Consider the following 23,806-nt stretch of genomic DNA (forward strand, 5'->3'; position numbering starts at 1 on the left):
GACATACACACGTATATATATATCATCTGGACTCCTGTATACGGTGCTATTTCTCCATGGTTTCAATCTGTAGGCAGACACAAAAAAATAGACAAACAAGTATATAGTGTGAGATGCATTAATATATAACGTGCAGCTGCTACATGCTAAAATACATTGTACATAATTGTGTATAATCAGATGTACATCACAATGCAGTGATCAGCCCAAGTACACGTACGCCGACTGACTCATTATTCTGATACTTTGCCCAAGACCCTCAGAAATACTTTGCCCAGAAAACTTTATATACATCCTACCTGTATAATTTGTGAGAGGTCTACAGACTCCTACACATAAATTAATCTATGGGAATGACGTCTTCATAAACACAAGCCGGATGTACAGATGAATGTATATACACCTGCCTACACATAACACCTTAGAATTTACTGTGGCTATGTTTCTAGATTGCCCAGCCACCCTCCCTGAAATACAGTGCCTCAGCTGTAAGGCCTTGGTGTCTCACATTTTGCTTGTCTTCAGATCACAATCGTTGATGTAACTTTTAATAATTTCCCAGAGGTATTACTGCTGTCGAATTAAATAATTCTACCAAGAATTTTCTTTTTTTTTTTTCTTTGCAAAATCTCTTGGCTTATTTATGAGTTACCTCAGTTGAGGTTTTCAAGCAAGCAAAATGGCTGCTTCCACCAATGCAGGTATTCATTGCCCCCATTGCACAGTGTTTATGAGAACATATATATACACCAAAAAGCGGACAAGCATACTGCATACGATATCCCAGCAGACGAAATGCTGGCTGTCACTATACCGACAGCGGCATCCCGTCTGCTGGAATCCCGGCAGCGAGTCCCCTCGCGGGCTTGCTGCTCTCTCCATGCATTGGGCCCTGTGGCTCACTGCTGCGCTTGCCACAGTTTGTGTTCCCACTCGGGTGGACCCATGAGCCAAGTGGGAATGCTGGGCGAGTGTCGGGATTCCGTTTGTCGTTAAAATGCCGGCTGTTAGGATTCCGGCTTCGGTCTCCTGAACGCCGGGATCCTGACATCCAGTATATTGACCGCATTTCTCTACAGTTATATTACATAGCCCCAAGGAAACCTTACAGCAATAGTCCACTTATGTGGGGCTTTACCCCCTGAGGGCCAGCCCTTCCATATATACTGTACCCATAACGGAATTATTATTACACCTGTACAAGATCTAATTTTCTCTCTTTTGATACCAAATCCTCTTGTCTCTCCATTTTTTGAAAGGCGTCTATTCAGCGTAATCATATAATCTCATGTACTGCTGGAAATAAGTTTGGTTCCTTTCTGAACTGTTGCTTTATACAATATGGTTTATTTTATATTCATTTCAGTAGGGATCTGCCAAAGTAAAGGTGCCAAAGTAAAGGTGCATACACACTGTGCGTTTTTGCCCAGTGTGTATGTACAGCGATGATGGCTGACATCGCTGGGCTGAAAAGCGCTCAGTGTATACACACTGAGCGCTTTTCCCCCCCTGCCCAGTGATGTCAGCGGGGCTGAGCGGCTTTCCATAGCAGGACGCTATGGAAAGCCGCTCACCCCGCCGTTCATGAAGCGGGGGCGCGCATCATTGCTCATCGCCGGGGCATATACACTGGGTGGTTTTGAGCTGAAAGCAGCTCAACACACCAAAAGTGACCTGCTTTCAGCTCAAAATCGCCCAGTGTGTATGGGCCTTTAGTATTGTAGATCAAAAGAATAGGTGTAAATGCCAATGTTTAGTCTATGGCTATTTTATGTGCTGGGAGTTATCCACAGACAGACACAGTATATAATATTCTGTTCTGTCGTAATTCTATGATAACAGCAGAGCCGCAACTAGGGGGGGGGGGCTAGGGGGGCATGCGACCTGGGCGCAGAAAAGGAGAGGGCGCCGACGCGGGGCTGTAAGCGGGAACTAGCAGTAGCAGTGCGGGACGGCGCAGGGTTGAAGAGGCGCCGTCCCGCTCCGCTGCGCCAGGGCGCCAAATGACTGTCTTGCCCCGGGTGACAGAAACCCTAGTTTCGGCCCTGATAACAGAGCTACTGAATACTTTAATGCATAAGATCTTTCTATAGAACACGACGGGACTCTCCAATGTGATGGGATATAAAAGAAGTTTGGACAACATTATCTACTACTAGCTACAGAGCTACAAGTTGCTTACAATGTGCATTATGTTCTAAAATTGTCCCAAAAAGTGATTGTTGATCTACATACAGCTCAGATGTTCGTTGGGAGATGTACTAAGCCTTACAGTGGTGGTTCCCAAACTTTTTAGAATCACAACACCCTAGAGTATCAGAATTTATTTTACAGCCCCCCTGGGCCAAAAGTTTGTTTTAGAGAAGTTTAGAAAGCAATATTTAATGAAGTAAATTGTGTTTATATTATACTAGGTCATTCTTAGGTTCAGTTGTGTTGTGAGGGACAAGACTTGCTTCTGTTTATCCATATATTTTATGATTAGCAGCCCCCAGCACTGGTTTTGCCTATTACATTAACCATAAATAATTTAAATTGGTTCTGGACCACCAATCCAAGGCACCCCTGCAAGTGTCCTAAAGGTGGGTACACACTGGAAAGATATATCTGCAGATCAATTGATCGGCAGATATATCTATGGGGTTGAGCATACACACTGCCCGATCCGTGGGGGACTGACGTCATGAACTGGGCGGGCGTGTACACACGCCCGCCCAGTTCAGCTGTCAATCACCGTCGGCCGCTGCAGCATGTGTACGGGCGGTCGGCCGACCGCCGTACACACACAGCGACGCGCCAATATATCGGTAGATATGTTGGCCGTTGGCTGTGCTGCGGGGCCGACGCGATACGTCTGTGAACGACGGAGTTCACAGACGTATCGGCCGTACACACTGGCCGACGGACCTACGATATATCGGCCGTTCAAGAGAACAGCCGATATATCGGCCAGTGTGTACGGGCCTTAAGGCTCCCCAGGGTGCCATGACAACAGTTCGAGAACCACTGCCCTAGAGTGTGATAGAGTGGAGATAGATAAACTACCTGCCAAACAGCTCCTAACTACCATTTTAGACTGTTTTTGAGAAATGACAAGCTTTTATCACTCTCCAAGGATTATTAGTACTTGTGACCTTAGACTAAGGAAACAACTTATCCTTGTTTAATAGTAAATCCAAGAAACTGTAATTTTTGCAGCTACAATGGTTACAGGTCCAAAGTCATACAAGCTCCAGCAATAGGTTTAGAAAGAGGGCATGCAGCGTGTGGTTCTGTGTTGCTTCCCACTTATTCCCTAACATTCTTAGCTGAAGAGCTCTGCAGCCAGTTTTCCTACTTTATAACACAGTTCCTCAATGCTTCCCTGGTATATCTGATTCTGTACAGGCCGTGTTTTAAGAATTTACTTAATCGCACACATTTTTTCAGCCAAATAACTGCCACTCGGTGAAAGCCGCAAAACATGACCTGAACTCTGCTTTAGAACATGTGATATTGTCCTGGGTTTCTGAACTTTGATCCTCATTACTCCTGACGGTTCATACTTTAAGAATTACTTTAATATTGTACAGGAGGAACAATCCTTTACCTTGTCTCAGTGATTGTCCCACTAGTTTCCACAGAGGAAGAGTCTGAAAATACGTCCTGCTGGAGATACAAGGGTAGCTGTGTGAAACCTTACAGAGAGATAAAATGGAGGGAGATAAACTACAAATTACAACATGTATGTGGTTCATATACGAGGGTGGTTCAGTAAATAAGGTAACACGACCTCTCACATGTGTAAAGTTCTCTCTTACATTCCAATTTCCCGCCAGGCCAGAGCAGGTAGACCACTACTTCCCCTCACGCCCATCAGACTGCGCCTCATATCAGTCATACTGTCCCAACATCAGTGTAAGATGGTGGGGCTGGTGGAAACTGGAAACATGGTCACACATTGAGGTGAATAGTGTGATCAGATTTCTGAGAATTTCAGCAGCTGAAATTCATCGCCAACTTATATAGGAGTACGGTGATAATGTCATGTCACAATACCTCCCAACTTTTGGGAGGTAGAAAGAGGGACTCCCTGCGCATCGTAGCCGCGCCCACCGGGGAAAGGGAGCGTGGCCTCGCAGTAAAGCCGCAGTTGCGAGCCATGCCCTAATTTCACATCACTATGGGGGCATGGTCAGCGCTTTGTGAGCTGCTGGCATGCCCCCTCTCCCTCCTGCCTCCATGAATAGACTCTGTGCGCATGCGCACAGCATCTATTCACCGCTTCTCTGCTACGCAGAGCCGCAAGTGACAGAGCCTCCCATCTGCCCCCCCCCCCCACCTCCCCAACTGCTGCCCTCGGGTGGGGCAGCGGGACAGTCCCAAAAAAACGGGCCTTTCCCGTGAAAATCTGGACAGTTGGGAGGTGTCATGGAAACAGGTTTGGATTTTGTACACTGCCTGTGTTGGACGAGCTTTATCATGAACGTCTGTCTTGCCTTTATCAAAGGCAATGTACCAAACCCAAACCTGTTTCTGTGACATGACATTATCACAGCTCGACAAGGTGATGAATTTCAGCTGCTGATGTGTCCTTTATATGGAGAAATCTGATCACACTACACACCTCAATGTGTGACCATGTTTCCACCAGCCCCGCCATCTTATACCTGATGTTGGGACAGTATGACTGATATGAGGCGCAGTCTGATGGGCGTGAGGGGAAGCAGTGGTCTACCTGCTCTGGCCTGGTGGGAAATTAGCATGTAATAGAGAACATTACACACGTGAGAGCTCTTGTTACCTTACTTACAGAACCACCCTCGTATATGAACCACATACACATACCTCCCAACTGTCCAGATTTTGGCGGGACAGTCCCGTTTTTCACAGTCTGTCCTGCTGTCATACCCGCGGGTCGCAGTGTCCTGTGGTGGGGGGGCAGTTGGGTGATCCCCCCTGTCACTAGCTGCTCTGAGCAGAGCAGCAGTGAATAGATGTTGTGCGCATGCGCACAGCGTCTATTCCCCGGCAGAGAGGGACAGGGGGCATGACCAGCAGCTCTCTGAGCGCTGTTCATGCCCCCATAATGATGAAAATGGGGACGTGGCTTGTGATCACCCATTTCCGATAGACTGCGCCCCTAATTTTGATATCCCTCCCTGGTCCACACCAAAGTTGGGAGGTATGCATACATGCCATGGTAAGAGTCAGGCACTGGATAATGTTAACATTAACATAACATCTGTATTGGATAATAAGTCTCTCTTGGCACTACCAAGATGATTTTCATCCAGAATAAACTGCACTTGGTTACAGTTATGGGCCACTTTGATCTTATCATCATTATTATTATTATTATTATTATTATTAATCTCCTGTTTACCATAAGCCACAAACAAACAGACACACTAACTAGGATAATAATTGGAAATGACTTCATTTCATTTGGGAAGTAACTGTGATGTTGCTTATGTGCTTTGCTTTAACTGGCGAGACATTTTTCTACCATATTTTAAATTGTTCTGTAGGCGACCATTTTGTGGACTCACAGGTGACTTATGCAATGCAGCCTACAAATTCACTATTAGCTAGTGTCATCACTGACACACAAGGTCCTCTGAGCATGGTCATACCGCTTTTACGGTAATGAAAACATCACTGATGAGGGAAGATTATTATATATGCATTCTGAAGAAATATAAACAGCAATACACCCAAAACATCACAGCCAATTGAATTGATGGGATCCAGCCAGGATCCCGGTGTTCGGGATCCCATCAGTCGGAATACTGACGCCATAGTTGCCTACCCTCCCTCATTCTGCAGGAGACTCCCTGAAATAGTAGTAATCTCCCTCACTCCCTGAATGGTCCCTCAATCTCCCTGAAAAAAAAAGAAATCAGAGATACATTTAAATGGGATCATCAGCGCCATTTCCCTGCATTGGTTATAAGACACAATGATCCCTATGGCTACATGCATTGTAAATAAGGTTTCTTGTGGCCACTTACAGTATATGGAACCTCTTGTAAAGCACAATACACAAATCCTGCAAAATATAAGAGTCTTCTCTTCAACAAGTAGATCTTAATAACTTTGGGGCTCATTTACATTTGGATGTACGTTATTTTCATGACACGCCTCTCAGATGCAGCAGTACACGCCTGCGCTGATAGGTGTTACCCTCACATCTCCCTGAAATGCTTTTTCAAAAGTAGGCAAGTATGACTGACGCTGGAATCCTGACACTGCTATGAATACCGACGCCGGGATGCCGACATGGGCCCTCATTCCGAGTTGTTCGCTCGCAAGCTGCTTTTAGCAGCTTTGCACACGCTAAGCCGCTGCCTACTGGGAGTGAATCTTAGCTTATCAAAATTGCGAACGAAAGATTAGCAAAATTGCGAATAGACACTTCTTAGCAGTTTCTGAGTAGCTCCACACTTACTCGGCAACTGCGATCAGTTCAGTCAGTTTCGTTCCTGGTTTGACGTCACAAACACACCCAGTGTTCGCCCAGACACTCCTCCATTTCTCCAGCCACTCCCGCGTTTTTCCCAGAAACGGTAGCGTTTTTTCGCACACACCCATAAAACGGCCAGTTTCCGCCCAGAAACACCCACTTCCTGCCAATCATATTACGATCACCAGAACGAAGAACAAACCTCGTAATGCCGTGAGTAAAATACCTAACTGCATAGCAAATTTACTTGGCGCAGTCGCACTGCGGACATTGCGCATGCGCATTAGCGACTAATCGCTCTGTTGCGACAAAAAAATAACGAGCGAACAACTCGGAATGACCCCATGGATTGCAATGCCGGTGCCGGAGTCCCAAATGCTTGGATCCTGAACGTAAGTATGCGGGGCTGCTTAGGGTCAGGCCACAGGGGGATGGAGGTTAGGTTTAGGCTGCGAGGGGAGGATTAGGGTTAGGCTGCGGGGATGGGCTGGTTAGGTGTAGGCTGCAGGGAGAGGGGGTTAGGTTTAGGCACTAAGGGGAGGGTTAGGCTACAGTGGAGAGCGGAGGGTTTAGTGTTAGGCTGCGGGTAGGGAAAGTTAGGGGGGTTGGGGATTAGGGATACCATACTTTCCTAGTAGGTGTGGGGATCCTGAGCGTTGGGATGCTGCAGTTGGTATTCTGACCGCTGGTATACCAATCGTCAGGATCCTGATACCAATCCGAATTGATTCATGTGTGTAGGCGACTGATACTCTTTAACTCCTGAGTTTTGTCCCAAAATGGGATTTTCCTTGTGATTTCACAGAATTACAATCTTATCATTTTTGCCAAGCGTACCTTACGCTGCTTAATGTGAAGGAACAAAGGCAGTTCGCACAGTGTCACTGTGTGTCATAACACATTTTATGGCATGGCACACCATGGCTCATGAGGGAGCGTAACACAATATGTCCACTCACAATACATCAGTGCACATCCTCCGATATTACGGTGCATCGCAGCCTGCCACAGTAAATTACGCCTTGATGCACTCTGTCAAAGCATATCGCAGGCAGACACACTATGCTACGATGTATTATGTCCCATTATGTCACACAATGCTGCGCTATATAATTAGACAGCTGTCCGTGTACCATCATGAGAGAAATTTGGGGATATTGAGTCAAAAAGAGGTAGCGTAACTGGTTACCTCTGAAGTCCGCAAAGAGCACAAATTAGAGATATGTGAGGAAATGTGTGACCTTATCAGTCATATTAATGAGCTGGTGGGAGACTTACAAATGCATAGCTCACTAACTAACGAGCTAGCAAGCCACAAAAATGCCTCAAGAAACAGATGCTTAGGCTAAAGTGAGATGATTATATTTACCAAACAGGACGCATTAACCATGTCATTCACAATACATAAACAATTTATGCTACTTTTTAACATTTTGAGGCTAAATAAATGTAACCAATGAAAACCAACCAAATGAATGCGTTCAGTAGTCTATGTACACTAGACTGCTATAATCTGATTCCCGATTGGTTGCTATGGGTAACAGTGCAACAATGCTAGTCAGGCCATGTCATGAAATAACCTCCAGAGTGTGACTGTTAATTCCTGAAACCAAGGGAATAGCTACCATAGGTGCAGGCAGTGCAGCTGCTATGGGGCCCAGAGCTGAGAGGGACCCACCTTCCATATGACAGTTACATGTTATATAATTTTTTTTCACCATTGGGTGGAACATAGGGGCCCTTTCAAACTATTACCTTGGTGCCTACAATACATTTTGTCATGCCCCAGGACCTGTACATTGTAATGTGGTCTAAAATGAACTGGAGAGCATTATAATTTTACATAATATGAACTGGGGCACTGTAATTAGAGATGAGCGGGTTCGGTTCCTCTGAATCCGAACCCGCCCGAACTTCATGTTTTTTTACACGGGTCCGAGCGACTCGGATCTTCCCGCCTTGCTCGGTTAACCCGAGCGCGCCCGAACGTCATCATCACGCTGTCGGATTCTCGCGAGGCTCGGATTCTATCGCGAGACTCGGATTCTATATAAGGAGCCGCGCGTCGCCGCCATTTTCACACGTGCATTGAGATTGATAGGGAGAGGACGTGGCTGGCGTCCTCTCCGTTTAGAAATAGATAGGAGAGTGAGAGTGAGACACTTCATTTACTGGAGCTTAGGAGGAGTACTCAGAGAGTGCAGAATTTTGCTGATAGTAGTTAGTTAGTTATACTAGTGACTGACCAGTGAGACCACCAGTGCAGTTTTATTATTATTTAATATAATCCGTTCTCTGCCTGAAAAAAACGATACACAGTGACTCAGTCACATACCATATCTGTGCTCAGCCCAGTGTGCTGCATCATCTATGTATAATATCTGACTGTGCTCACACAGCTTAATTGTGGGGGAGACTGGGGAGCAGTTATAGGTTATAGCAGGAGCCAGGAGTACATATTAAACAGTGCACACTTTTGCTGCCAGAGTGCCACTGCCAGTGTGACTGACCAGTGACCTGACCACACTGACCACCAGTATATTGTGATTGTCTGCCTGAAAAAGTTAAACACTCGTCGTGTGACTTGTGTGGTGTTTTTTTATTCTATAAAAAACTCATTCTGCTGACAGACAGTGTCCAGCAGGTCCGTCATTATATAATATATACCTGTCCGGCTGCAGTAGTGATATATATATATTTTTTATATCATTATTTATCATCCAGTCTATACTAGCAGCAGACACAGTACGGTAGTTCACGGCTGTAGCTACCTCTGTGTCGGCACTCGGCAGTCCATCCATAATTGTATACCACCTACCCATGGTTTTTTTTTTCTTTCTTCTTTATACATACTACATCTCATTATCATCCAGTCTATATTAGCAGCAGACACAGTACAGTACGGTAGTCCACGGCTGTAGCTATCTCTGTGTCGGCACTCGGCAGTCCATCCATAATTGTATACCACCACCTACCCGTGGTTTTTTTTTTCTTTCTTCTTTATACATACTACATCTCATTATCATCCAGTCTATATTAGCAGCAGACACAGTACGGTAGTCCACGGCTGTAGCTACCTCTGTGTCGGCACTCGGCAGTCCATCCATAATTGTATACCACCTACCCGTGGTTTTTTTTTTCTTTCTTCTTTATACATACTACATCTCATTATCAACCAGTCTATATTAGCAGCAGACACAGTACGGTAGTCCACGGCTGTAGCTACCTCTGTGTCGGCATTCGGCAGTCCATCCATAATTGTATACCACCTACCCGTGGTTTTTTTTTTCTTTCTTCTTTATACATACTACATCTCATTATCAACCAGTCTATATTAGCAGCAGACACAGTACGGTAGTCCACGGCTGTAGCTACCTCTGTGTTGGCACTCGGCAGTCCATCCATAATTGTATACCACCTACCCGTGGTTTTTTTTTCTTTCTTCTTTATACATACTACATCTCATTATCATCCAGTCTATATTAGCAGCAGACACAGTACGGTAGTCCACGGCTGTAGCTACCTCTGTGTCGGCACTCGGCAGTCCATCCATAATTGTATACCACCTACCCGTGGTTTTTTTTTCTTTCTTCTTTATACATACTACATCTCATTATCATCCAGTCTATATTAGCAGCAGACACAGTACGGTAGTCCACGGCTGTAGCTACCTCTGTGTCGGCACTCGGCAGTCCATCCATAATTGTATACCACCTACCCGTGGTTTTTTTTTTCTTTCTTCTTTATACATACTACATCTCATTATCAACCAGTCTATATTAGCAGCAGACACAGTACGGTAGTCCACGGCTGTAGCTACCTCTGTGTCGGCACTCGGCAGTCCATCCATAATTGTATACCACCTACCCGTGGTTTTTTTTTCTTCTTTATACATACTACATCTCATTATCAACCAGTCTATATTAGCAGCAGACACAGTACGGTAGTCCACGGCTGTAGCTACCTCTATGTCGGCACTCGGCAGTCCATCCATAATTGTATACCACCTACCCGTGGTTTTTTTTTTCTTTCTTCTTTATACATACTACATCTCATTATCAACCAGTCTATATTAGCAGCAGACACAGTACGGTAGTCCACGGCTGTAGCTACCTCTGTGTCGGCACTCGGCAGTCCATCCATAATTGTATACCACCTACCCGTGGTTTTTTTTTTCTTTCTTCTTTATACATACTACATCTCATTATCAACCAGTCTATATTAGCAGCAGACACAGTACGGTAGTCCACGGCTGTAGCTACCTCTGTGTCGGCACTCGGCAGTCCATCCATAATTGTATACCACCTACCCGTGGTTTTTTTTTTCTTTCTTCTTTATACATACTACATCTCATTATCAACCAGTCTATATTAGCAGCAGACACAGTACGGTAGTCCACGGCTGTAGCTACCTCTGTGTCGGCACTCGGCAGTCCATCCATAATTGTATACCACCTACCCGTGGTTTTTTTTTTCTTTCTTCTTTATACATACTACATCTCATTATCAACCAGTCTATATTAGCAGCAGACACAGTACGGTAGTCCACGGCTGTAGCTACCTCTGTGTCGGCACTCGGCAGTCCATCCATAATTGTATACCACCTACCCGTGGTTTTTTTTTTCTTTCTTCTTTATACATACCACATCTCATTATCATCCAGTCTATATTAGCAGCAGACACAGTACGGTAGTCCACGGCTGTAGCTACCTCTGTGTCGGCACTCGGCAGTCCATCCATAATTGTATACTAGTATCCATCCATCTCCATTGTTTACCTGAGGTGCCTTTTAGTTGTGCCTATTAAAATATGGAGAACAAAAATGTTGAGGTTCCAAAATTAGGGAAAGATCAAGATCCACTTCCACCTCGTGCTGAAGCTGCTGCCACTAGTCATGGCCGAGACGATGAAATGCCAGCAACGTCGTCTGCCAAGGCCGATGCCCAATGTCATAGTACAGAGCATGTCAAATCCAAAACACCAAATATCAGTAAAAAAAAGGACTCCAAAACCTAAAATAAAATTGTCGGAGGAGAAGCGTAAACTTGCCAATATGCCATTTACCACACGGAGTGGCAAGGAACGGCTGAGGCCCTGGCCTATGTTCATGGCTAGTGGTTCAGCTTCACATGAGGATGGAAGCACTCAGCCTCTCGCTAGAAAAATGAAAAGACTCAAGCTGGCAAAAGCAGTAGCACCGCAAAGAACTGTGCGTTCTTCGAAATCCCAAATCCACAAGGAGAGTCCAATTGTGTCGGTTGCGATGCCTGACCTTCCCAACACTGGACGTGAAGAGCATGCGCCTTCCACCATTTGCACGCCCCCTGCAAGTGCTGGAAGGAGCACCCGCAGTCCAGTTCCTGATAGTCAGATTGAAGATGTCATTGTTGAAGTACACCAGGATGAGGAGGATATGGGTGTTGCTGGCGCTGGGGAGGAAATTGACCAGGAGGATTCTGATGGTGAGGTGGTTTGTTTAAGTCAGGCACCCGGGGAGACACCTGTTGTCCGTGGGAGGAATATGGCCGTTGACATGCCTGGTGAAAATACCAAAAAAATCAGCTCTTCGGTGTGGAAGTATTTCAACAGAAATGCGGACAACAGGTGTCAAGCCGTGTGTTGCCTTTGTCAAGCTGTAATAAGTAGGGGTAAGGACGTTAACCACCTCGGAACATCCTCCCTTATACGTCACCTGCAGCGCATTCATAATAAGTCAGTGACAAGTTCAAAAACTTTGGGCGACAGCGGAAGCAGTCCACTGACCAGTAAATCCCTTCCTCTTGTAACCAAGCTCACGCAAACCACCCCACCAACTCCCTCAGTGTCAATTTCCTCCTTCCCCAGGAATGCCAATAGTCCTGCAGGCCATGTCACTGGCAGTTCTGATGATTCCTCTCCTGCCTGGGATTCCTCCGATGCATCCTTGCGTGTAACGCCTACTGCTGCTGGCGCTGCTGTTGTTGCTGCTGGGAGTCGATGGTCATCCCAGAGGGGAAGTCGTAAGCCCACTTGTACTACTTCCAGTAAGCAATTGACTGTTCAACAGTCCTTTGCGAGGAAGATGAAATATCACAGCAGTCATCCTGCTGCAAAGCGAATAACTGAGGCCTTGACAACTATGTTGGTGTTAGACGTGCGTCCGGTATCCGCCGTTAGTTCACAGGGAACTAGACAATTTATTGAGGCAGTGTGCCCCCGTTACCAAATACCATCTAGGTTCCACTTCTCTAGGCAGGCGATACCGAGAATGTACACGGACGTCAGAAAAAGACTCACCAGTGTCCTAAAAAATGCAGTTGTACCCAATGTCCACTTAACCACGGACATGTGGACAAGTGGAGCAGGGCAGGGTCAGGACTATATGACTGTGACAGCCCACTGGGTAGATGTATGGACTCCCGCCGCAAGAACAGCAGCGGCGGCACCAGTAGCAGCATCTCGCAAACGCCAACTCTTTCCTAGGCAGGCTACGCTTTGTATCACCGCTTTCCAGAATATGCACACAGCTGAAAACCTCTTACGGCAACTGAGGAAGATCATCGCGGAATGGCTTACCCCAATTGGACTCTCCTGTGGATTTGTGGCATCGGACAACGCCAGCAATATTGTGTGTGCATTAAATATGGGCAAATTCCAGCACGTCCCATGTTTTGCACATACCTTGAATTTGGTGGTGCAGAATTTTTTTAAAAACGACAGGGGCGTGCAAGAGATGCTGTCGGTGGCCAGAAGAATTGCGGGACACTTTCGGCGTACAGGCACCACGTACAGAAGACTGGAGCACCACCAAAAACTACTGAACCTGCCCTGCCATCATCTGAAGCAAGAAGTGGTAACGAGGTGGAATTCAACCCTCTATATGCTTCAGAGGTTGGAGGAGCAGCAAAAGGCCATTCAAGCCTATACAATTGAGCACGATATAGGAGGTGGAATGCACCTGTCTCAAGCGCAGTGGAGAATGATTTCAACGTTGTGCAAGGTTCTGATGCCCTTTGAACTTGCCACACGTGAAGTCAGTTCAGACACTGCCAGCCTGAGTCAGGTCATTCCCCTCATCAGGCTTTTGCAGAAGAAGCTGGAGACATTGAAGGAGGAGCTAACACGGAGCGATTCCGCTAGGCATGTGGGACTTGTGGATGGAGCCCTTAATTCGCTTAACAAGGATTCACGAGTGGTCAATCTGTTGAAATCAGAGCACTACATTTTGGCCACCGTGCTCGATCCTAGATTTAAAGCCTACCTTGGATCTCTCTTTCCGGCAGACACAAGTCTGCTGGGGTTGAAAGACCTGCTGGTGAGAAAATTGTCAAGTCAAGCGGAACGCGACCTGTCAACATCTCCTCCTTCACATTCTCCCGCAACTGGGGGTGCGAGGAAAAGGCTCAGAATTCCGAGCCCACCCGCTGGCGGTGATGCAGGGCAGTCTGGAGCGACTGCTGATGCTGACATCTGGTCCGGACTGAAGGACCTGACAACGATTACGGACATGTTGTCTACTGTCACTGCATATGATTCTCTCAACATTGAAAGAATGGTGGAGGATTATATGAGTGACCGCATCCAAGTAGGCACGTCACACAGTCCGTACTTATACTGGCAGGAAAAAGAGGCAATTTGGAGGCCCTTGCACAAACTGGCTTTATTCTACCTAAGTTGCCCTCCCACAAGTGTGTACTCCGAAAGAGTGTTTAGTGCCGCCGCTCACCTTGTCAGCAATCGGCGTACGAGGTTACATCCAGAAAATGTGGAGAAGATGATGTTCATTAAAATGAATTATAATCAATTCCTCCGCGGAGACATTGACCAGCAGCAATTGCCTCCACAAAGTACACAGGGAGCTGAGATGGTGGATTCCAGTGGGGACGAATTGATAATCTGTGAGGAGGGGGATGTACACGGTGATATATCGGAGAATGATGATGAGGTGGACATCTTGCCTCTGTAGAGCCAGTTTGTGCAAGGAGAGATTAATTGCTTCTTTTTTGGTGGGGGTCCAAACCAACCCGTCATATCAGTCACAGTCGTGTGGCAGACCCTGTCACTGAAATGATGGGTTGGTTAAAGTGTGCATGTCCTGTTTATACAACATAAGGGTGGGTGGGAGGGCCCAAGGACAATTCCATCTTGCACCTCTTTTTTCTTTAATTTTTCTTTGCGTCATGTGCTGTTTGGGGAGTGTTTTTTGGAAGGGCCATCCTGCGTGACACTGCAGTGCCACTCCTAGATGGGCCCGGTGTTTGTGTCGGCCACTAGGGTCGCTTATCTTACTCACACAGCTACCTCATTGCGCCTCTTTTTTTCTTTGCGTCATGTGCTGTTTGGGGAGGGTTTTTTGGAAGGGACATCCTGCGTGACACTGCAGTGCCACTCCTAGATGGGCCCGGTGTTTGTGTCGGCCACTAGGGTCGCTTATCTTACTCACACAGCTACCTCATTGCGCCTCTTTTTTTCTTTGCGTCATGTGCTGTTTGGGGAGGGTTTTTTGGAAGGGACATCCTGCGTGACACTGCAGTGCCACTCCTAGATGGGCCCGGTGTTTGTGTCGGCCACTAGGGTCGCTTATCTTACTCACACAGCTACCTCATTGCGCCTCTTTTTTTCTTTGCGTCATGTGCTGTTTGGGGAGGGTTTTTTGGAAGGGACATCCTGCGTGACACTGCAGTGCCACTCCTAGATGGGCCAGGTGTTTGTGTCGGCCACTAGGGTCGCTTAGCTTAGTCATCCAGCGACCTCGGTGCAAATTTTAGGACTAAAAATAATATTGTGAGGTGTGAGGTATTCAGAATAGACTGAAAATGAGTGGAAATGATGGTTTTTGAGGTTAATAATACTTTGGGATCAAAATGACCCCCAAATTCTATGATTTAAGCTGTTTTTTAGGTTTTTTGGAAAAAAACACCCGAATCCAAAACACACCCGAATCCGACAAAAAAAATTCGGTTAGGTTTTGCCAAAACGCGGTCGAACCCAAAACACGGCCGCGGAACCGAACCCAAAACCAAAACACAAAACCCGAAAAATTTCCGGCGCTCATCTCTAACTGTAATGTGGCACAATATGAACTGGGGGCACTGTACAGTATGTCATAATGTAAATTGGGGATACTGCGTGGCATAATGTGTATTGGCAGCCCTACAACGTGACATAATGTGAACTAGAGCACTACTATGCTTCAGAAAATAAAGTACAGTAGGACACTACTATGGGGCATAACGGTTCAGCAAATGAACTACAATAGGGCACTATTATGGGTCATAAAAATACTGCTGCAAAGTCCTCTAGAAGCATTAGTACTGGGGCCCCTTCAAAATGTTGCTATGGGGCCCACAAAGTTTTGGCTACGCCTCTGCCTGACACCCATCTCTCATTAGGAGGAAGCCGGAGTATTTAGCCGATGGGAGCATGGTGTGGTAATAGGACAGGGAATCTTAAAGTAATGGCCAAACAGTAATATGGATGACTTGAGGCTAGGCTTAATTATGCTGTATCGGAGCTGTAATATAAAATTTGTGCAATCATATTTACGCCTTGATAATCCTTGAAATGGAGATAAACTTTATCCAGCATTATTCTGTACATGTCGTGAAAGGATCACAGAGATTACATGCCCTGCGCCTCCAGAAGATCCCTCTTACATGTTTATTATAAGATGATTATGACCCACTAATAAAACTCAAATAGGATTTACAAAAAGATTATGTTTTAGATACACCCCAACACTTCCAACCGTGTGTGTCGATGAGAGGGGCAGTTTAAATGAACCTTCTGCTGACTTTCTGTCTACTTCTGCGGGATGACACATCTATTTCAGTAGAATATTTTTAGGGTCTATTTTGACTGCTAAATATTATTTCTTATCATTGCTTATTGTTGCAATAAGAAATTATACTGTACTAGGTGCTTCATCGCGCCCTACGGGCGCTCTTCACACCGTCGCAAGGGGCTACGCCCCCTTAACCCTTGCATGCCTTTCTGGGGTTCAATATTTGTGTTATATGGAGTATCACCTGCATTCCTTTGTTAGTGGTTAAATATTGCACAATGAAAGGGCGTGCAATGGTGAAGGAGGCGCAGCCCCTTGCAACGGCGTGAACAGCACCTGCAGGCCACAATGTACAGAATGTAGCGGGTGCGGGGGGTACTGCGGATGGTGTCTGTAGATGCTGCGGATGGAGGGGGGGCGGAAGTGGGGGTGGGGCCCGGATGGGGAAGGGTTGGGAGGTGCTGCGGGTGGGGGAGGGGCAGAGGAGTGGGGGATGCAGATGGGGGAGGGGTCCGGAGGCACTGCATGTGGGGGAGGGGCAGGGGTGCCATGGGTGGGGGAGGGGCAGGTGTGGGGATGTTGCAGATGGGTGAAGGGTTCCGGAGGTGCTGTGGGATGGGAAGGGGCGGGAGTGCCACTGGTGGGGTAGGGGTCCGCAGGCGCCATGGGTAGGGGAGGGGCAGGTACGGGTGTTGCGGCAGATGGGGAAGGAGGTCCGGAGGTGCTGCAGGTGGTGGTGGGGCAGGTGCGGGAGTGCCATTGGTGGGGGAGGGGTGGGTGAGGGGGGGACCGCGGATGGAGGAGGGTGTCTGCAGATGCTGCGGGTGGAGGGGGGCAGGTGTGGGGGAGACATATAAGGGGGGTGAATGGTGGAGGGGGCCTGGAGATTGCTGGGGGTGGTGAAGGGGCGGAGGAGTGGGATTCGCGGGTGGTGTAGGGGGTCTGGAGGCACAGCATGTGGGGGAGGGGTGGAGTGCCGCATGTGGTGGAGGGGAAGGTGCGGAGGTGTGGTGCATTGGGGAGAGGTCTGGAGGTGCTGCGGGTACTGTACCTGCCAAAAAGGTAGTTGGAGGGTATGCAGTAACAGGGCCAGGACAGGGGTGACAGGGTCAGAACAGGGTTGACTGGGCCAGGACAGGGGTGACAGGGTCAGAACAGGGGTGACAGGGTCAGAACAGGGGTGACGGGGCCAGGACAGGGGTGACGGGGCCAGGACAGAAATGACAGGGACAGGATAGGGGTGACAGGGTCAGTGTAGGGGCGGCAGGACCAGGACAGGGGTGACAGGGCCAGTATAGGGTTGACAGGGCAAGCACAGGGGTGACAGGGCCAGGATAGGGGTAGCAGGGCCAGCATAAGGGTGACAGGGCCAGGATAAGGGTGAAAGGGCCAGGATAAGGGTGAAAGGGCCAGGATAAGGGTGGCAGGTCAAGGCCAGGGGTGACAGGGACATGACAGAACACAGGGCACGGGAGAGATTGGTATTGGACAGAACAGTGGTGACAGACAGATGTGTCTTACCGGAGTCACTGCTGCTGGCTGCTGCTGTTCCACTCCAACCTGTTGGCATCTGCTGCTGGTGGAGACTTGGCATGGCTGACTCTCTTAGGCTGTATTCCTGCTTCCTCTGCCCGTCCGCATCACTCCCCCCCTCCTCAGTCACACACCGCAGACCTCGCGCAGCTGCCGGGCACTGTGGTAAGGTGAGACTGGGAGTGACTGGTTAGCCCCCAGGAGATGCTGCGGCTGGAGGGAGGAGGGGGTCATAGCATGCACGTGGCGCGGACCTCACGGCTGCTGGGCACTATGGTAAGGGGAGACTGGGAGTGACTGGTTAGCTCCCAGGAGACGCTGATGCTGGAGGGAGGAGGGGGTCAGAGCCTGCAAGCAGCGCGGACTTCTGCAGCGCTACCTGCCGGCTAAAGTGTGTGAAGGAGCTGGGCGCAACTCACTGCGGGTGGCAGCGCTGCAGCTAGCGGTGGGGTCGCAGGGGCTGGAGATAACAGAGGCAGTACGGAAAGTGCACAGCGGCTGGTGACCCACAAAACTACAGCTAAGAAGCGTGGAGTGTGCCAGAATGTGACGCTCCTCCCCGCCAGAGAGACCCTGCTGAGTATGCTGATGTGGGGGTCAAGTATGGCATACCCCCTCACACACCCCCATACCTCCCAAATGTCTCAATTTTCGCGGGACAGTCCCGTTTTTTGGGGTCTGTCCCGCTGTCCCACCCGCGGGTCGCAGTGACCTGCGGTGGGGGGGGGGGGGGATTAAGGGGGGGTTCCAGCAGCAGAGCCGGATTAAGGGGGGGGGGGGGAGGCAGGCGGTACGTACCATTGGCCCCACAGTTTTAGGGGGCCCCCCGGCTGGAGTAGCTCTGTCCCAGCTCAGAAGCTCCCCCGTCCTGCCGGTAACAGCGGCAGCATTGTGCTACAGTCAGCACACGCTGCTGCGTATTGGCAGGTCTGTGGTGTTACAGGGAGGCAGCAGTCTCCCTGCTTTCTTCTGCCTGTGCGGGTGTGTAGGGGGGAGCGACCACCTCCTCTGGATTTAGCCCTAGCTGAGGGGCCAAAATTCCATTAAAAAAAAAAAAAAAATCCGGAATTTGCGTAATGGGGCGTGGCCTCGCGTAACGCGATTAGGCCACGCCCCCAACCCACAGCAGGCACAGCAATGAGATAGGGCTCCCCTGTCTCAAGTGCCCTGTGCCCCCCGGACTCATAATCAGCCCCTGGGGGCATGCCAGCAGCTCACAGAGTGCTGGGCATGCCCCCTCACTGACGAAAACGGGGGCCCTCCCGTGAAGCCACGCCCCCTTTTCGCCGTGTGTGTGTGTGTGTGTGTGTGTGTGTGTGTGTGTGTGTGTGTGTGAAAGCTGGGAGGTATGCACCCTGCCTGTGCCATGTCCATACTATCTGCTTCTGCAGCTGCTCCTAGTGTCCTATAGATTTGGCCAGATCTGTGACTCATTTGACTAACTCCGCCCACTGTTGTGACTCCGCCCAGCGTTAGCAAATGAATCACAAGATCACAGATCTGGGCTATTATATAGGAGATATCGATGGGATTTAACAAATTCACATACAGGATCAGGGTCTCCTATTGGAGTCTGTCGCTGAGATATATTAAAGCGCAATGGAATATGCTGCGCTATAACTGTTAATAAATAAATGTGTAAAAGTAAAGTGAGCACTAAAGTGATCTTTACTTTCACTTTTGAAGGTCGGGCGTCGCTACTGCAGGTGCGGTAACTTTAGCAAAATGTAGCCCTTAAGGCCCATACACACTTGATGATAAAATGAGCGACGTCGCTCATTTTCCCCCTCCCTGAGCGACATCGCTCATTTTCCCCCTCCCTGAGCGACATCGCTCATTTCCCCCCTCCCTGAGCGACATCGCTCATTTTCCCCCTCCCTGAGCGACGTCGCTCATTTTATCGACAAGTGTGTATGCCGGCAGCGACAAGCGATGCGCGGCCCCGCGGGTCGGCAACGATCGTCGCTGTTGCCAGTGCATGCATGCAGGATCTGGACTGTCGTCCACGACCTGCATGCAGGGCTGGCGGAGGCGTGACGTCACTGAGCGATATGAGCGGTCATATCGCTCAGTGTATACAGTCGGCCGGCGCGGGAGGGGAAACATTAGACGACGTCGCTCACAGAGTAGTCACTGTTTATACATTTGGGGATGCGTAATATTTGCAGGTACCCCCTAAAAATGGGTGTTTTGGGGGGAGGGATGGGGGGAATATCCCGCAAATATTTCTTGATAAATATACCCCTTTTACAGTTGACTAGTGCTTTACCCATCTGTTTTTATACTGTAGACTTGGTTCTTCCAGATGACTGTCACAATTGTTGCCGGCACTGTACATGGGTGGTCTCTCCCACTCTAAGGGGGACATTTACTAAGCAGTGATAAGAGCGGAGAAGTGAGCCAGTGGAGAAGTTGCCCATGGCAAACAATCAGCACTGAAGTAACATTTATAATTTACATACTATAAAATTATGCAGAGCAGCTGATTGGTTGACGGGGCAACTTCTCCACTGGTTCACTTCCCCGATCTTATCACTGCTTAGTAAATGTCCCCCTAAGTGCCATATCATCTGTAAGAGGTCATTTACTGATGGTCCAGTCTCCAGCCATGCCCCTGCTACATATACTGTACAACAGCAATTCTAGACGCAATACATCTAGCTGCTAAATTGACAAAGTCTCGCAGCTCACAGGCTAGTATATGTACCCCCTTGACTTTCAATAACGGGGGCTGTTTGATGGTGCAATTGGGGATATGGGTAGTGGTAGGAGTCCGCAATGCATTTTGTTAAGTCATTTAAACAATGGCAATTTACTTTCAAATGGGTTTATTGTGTATAGAGCAGTGGTTAAAGTGGATCGGAACAGGGCGGAACTGCGTTCCGTCACCTCTAATTGCAGGCGGAACCAGTTCTGCCTTCGCCAGGCTCACTAAGCATCAGGTCCCAGCAGCCATCTAAAGTTGGCAGCGGCCGCCAGCTCGTGGACCGGCTGCATTGCCAACGAAAAGAAGGGGCGGCTATTTCAAAATGTGATGTGAGCCAATCACGGCTCGCGGATCACCAGACAATGAGAAGCTGCCAAGTGGCAGCTTCTCATTGGTTGGCGGCTCGCGAACCGTGATTTGTGTGCACTCGGCGCCAGTTTCAAAGTGCGGCTGGGCGACCCCTTCTTTTAAATATCAGCCGGTCCGCGAGTCCTGTCTGGCACCTGCTGCCAGCTTTACTATGCTGCAGCCATGACCAGACGCAAGGGGTGAGATGGGGGGAGGGGGGTTGTAAAAGAAGCAGGGGGTGACATGGAGTAGGAGGAGCAGAGGGTGAGATAGGGGGAGGGGGGTTGTAAAAGAACAGGGGGTAAGATGGAGTGGGAGGAGCAGGGGGGGAGATGGGGGGGTGAGAGAAGCAGGTGGTGAGATGAGCAGAGGGTGAGATGAAGTGAGAGGAGCAGGGGGTGAGATGGGGTGGGGGTGAAAGAAGCAGGGGGTGAGATGAGGAGTGAGTGAGAGGTGCAGGGGTGAGATGGGGGAGTGAGTGAGAGGTGCAGGGGGTGAGATGTGGAGGGAGTGAGAGGTGCAGGGGGTGAGATGGGGGAGTGAGGGCAGGGGGTGAGATGGGGAGGGAGTGAGAGGTGCAGGGGGTGAAATGGAGGAGTGAGAGGTGCAGGGGGTGAGATGGGGGAGTGAGAGGTGCAGGGGTGGGGGAGTGAGAGGTGCAGGGGTGGGGGAGTGAGAGGTGCAGGGGGTGAGATGAAGAGGGAGTGAGAAGAACGGGGTGAGATGGGGAGGGAGGGAGAGGTGCAGGGATTGAGATGGGGGAGAGAGGCACATCCATCTTTGTATATATTTATCACAGTGTGCTGTCCTGGCTGTACCGTCTTAATAAAAGGGTATACAATCATTTCTTATCAGCATAATTTGTGGTGATAACAAATGAAAACTGATGGGAAAATTTAACGCATAGGCAAAACTACAGTATATACAAAAATAGGATTTTGGTACTTACCGATAAATCCTTTTCTCCTAGTCCGTAGAGGATGCTGGGGACTCCAAAAGGACCATGGGGTATAGACGGGATACGCAGGAGCTTGGGCACACTGAAAAGACTTAAACTGGGTGTGAACTGGCTCCTCCCTCTATGCCCCTCCTCCAGACCTCAGTTATAGGAACTGTGCCCAGGAGAGACGGACATTTCGAGGAAAGGATTTTTGTGTAAACTAAGAGCTACAAACATACCAGCCCACACCACAAACATACCGTATCACCGGAGTAATAGTAAACCAGATAACCATATGAAATAACAACAGCAACAAGCTGAAAACCAGAAATACACTACCCGGGTATAAACCAAGTTAACCAACAAGAATACATTGCCAGTAACAGTCCGCACTGGGATGGGCGCCCAGCATCCTCTACGGACTAGGAGAAAAGGATTTATCGGTAAGTACCAAAATCCTATTTTCTCTTACGTCCTAGAGGATGTTGGGGACTCCAAAAGGACCATGGGGTTTATACCAAAGCTCCAGACTGGGCGGGAGAGTGCGGACGACTCTGCAGCACCGACTGAGCAAATGCAAGGTGCTCATCAGCCAGGGTATCAAACTTATAGAACTTGGCAAAAGTGTTTGCCCCTGACCAGGTGGCCGCACGGCAAAGCTGTAAAGCCGATACGCCTCGGGCAGCCGCCCAAGACGAGCCCACTTTCCTGGTAGAATGGGCTTTTACTGACTTCGGCACGGGTAGCCCGGCCGAAGAATGAGCCTGCTGAATCGTACTACAAATCCAGCGTGCAATAGTCTGTTTTGAAGCAGGATGACCAATCTTGTTAGAAGCATACAGGACAAACAGCGTCTCAGTTTTCCTGGCAACAGCCGTTCTGGCGACGTAGATCTTCAAAGCTCTCACCACATCCAGAGACTTTGGGACCGCCACAGCATCCGTAGCCACCGGCACCACAATAGGTTGGTTAATGTGAAACGAAGACACAACCTTCGGCAAAAATTGTTGACGAGTCCGCAATTCTGCCCTATGCGAATGAAAAATCAAATACGGGCTCTTATGAGATAAAGCCGCCAACTCAGACACCCGCCTGGCAGACGCCAGCGCCAACAGCATGATTACCTTCCAGGTGAGAAACTTCAACTCAACCTTACGCAAAGGCTCAAACCAGGAAGACATGAGAAACTGTAAGACCACGTCAAGATCCCATGGAGCCACAGGAGGCACAAACGGAGGATTGATATGCATTACTCCTTTCACAAAAGTCTGAACCTCTGGGAGGACAGCTAATTCCTTTTGAAAGAAAATAGACAAAGCCGAAATCTGCACCTTGATGGAGCCTAATTTCAGGCCTGCATCTACACCTGCCTGCAAAAAATGGAGAAAACGACCCAAGTGAAAATCTTCCGCAGGAGCCATTTTAGTCTCACACCAGGAAACATACTTTCTCCAAATACGGTGATAATGTTTCGCCGTAACCTCCTTCCTAGCCTTAATGAGAGTGGGAATGACCTCTCTGGGAATACCCTTATGAGCTAAGATCTGGCGCTCAACTTCCATGCCGTCAAACGCAGCCGCGGTAAGTCTGGAAACATGCATGGACCCTGCAACAACAGGTCCTCTCTTAGAGGAAGCGGCCAAGGATCTTCCACCAGTAACTCCTGAAGATCCGGGTACCAGGCCCTTCGTGGCCAATCTGGAACGACGAGAATCGCCTGAACCCTTGCTCGTCGAACGATCCCCAGTACCTTTGGAATGAGAGGAAGTGGAGGGAACACATACACCGACCTGAACACCCACGGAGACACCAGGGCGTCCACTGCACTTGCTTGGGGGTCTCTTGACCTGGAACAATACCTCGGAAGCTTCTTGTTGAGACGAGACGCCATCATGTCGATTAACGGAATTCCCCAACGCTTTGTCACCTCTGCAAATACCTCTTGGTGAAGAGCCCACTCTCCCGGATGGAGATCGTGTCTGCTGAGGAAATCTGCTTCCCAGTTGTCCACTCCCGGTAGGAAGACTGCTGACAGTGCGCTCACGTGTTGTTCCGCCCAGCGAAGGATTCT

The 23,806-nt window shown here is 48.7% G+C and overlaps 1 protein-coding gene across 3 annotated transcripts in view; it reads left to right on the forward strand.

Annotated features, from left to right (window-relative positions):
• Positions 1-23,806, forward strand: part of GRIK5 (glutamate ionotropic receptor kainate type subunit 5) — a 492,150-nt gene that overhangs the window by 2,010 nt on the left and 466,334 nt on the right. The window lies entirely within an intron of this gene.

Source organism: Pseudophryne corroboree, chromosome 10, assembly GCF_028390025.1.
Source record: "Pseudophryne corroboree isolate aPseCor3 chromosome 10, aPseCor3.hap2, whole genome shotgun sequence".
NCBI classification, from domain to species: Eukaryota; Metazoa; Chordata; class Amphibia; order Anura; family Myobatrachidae; genus Pseudophryne; species Pseudophryne corroboree.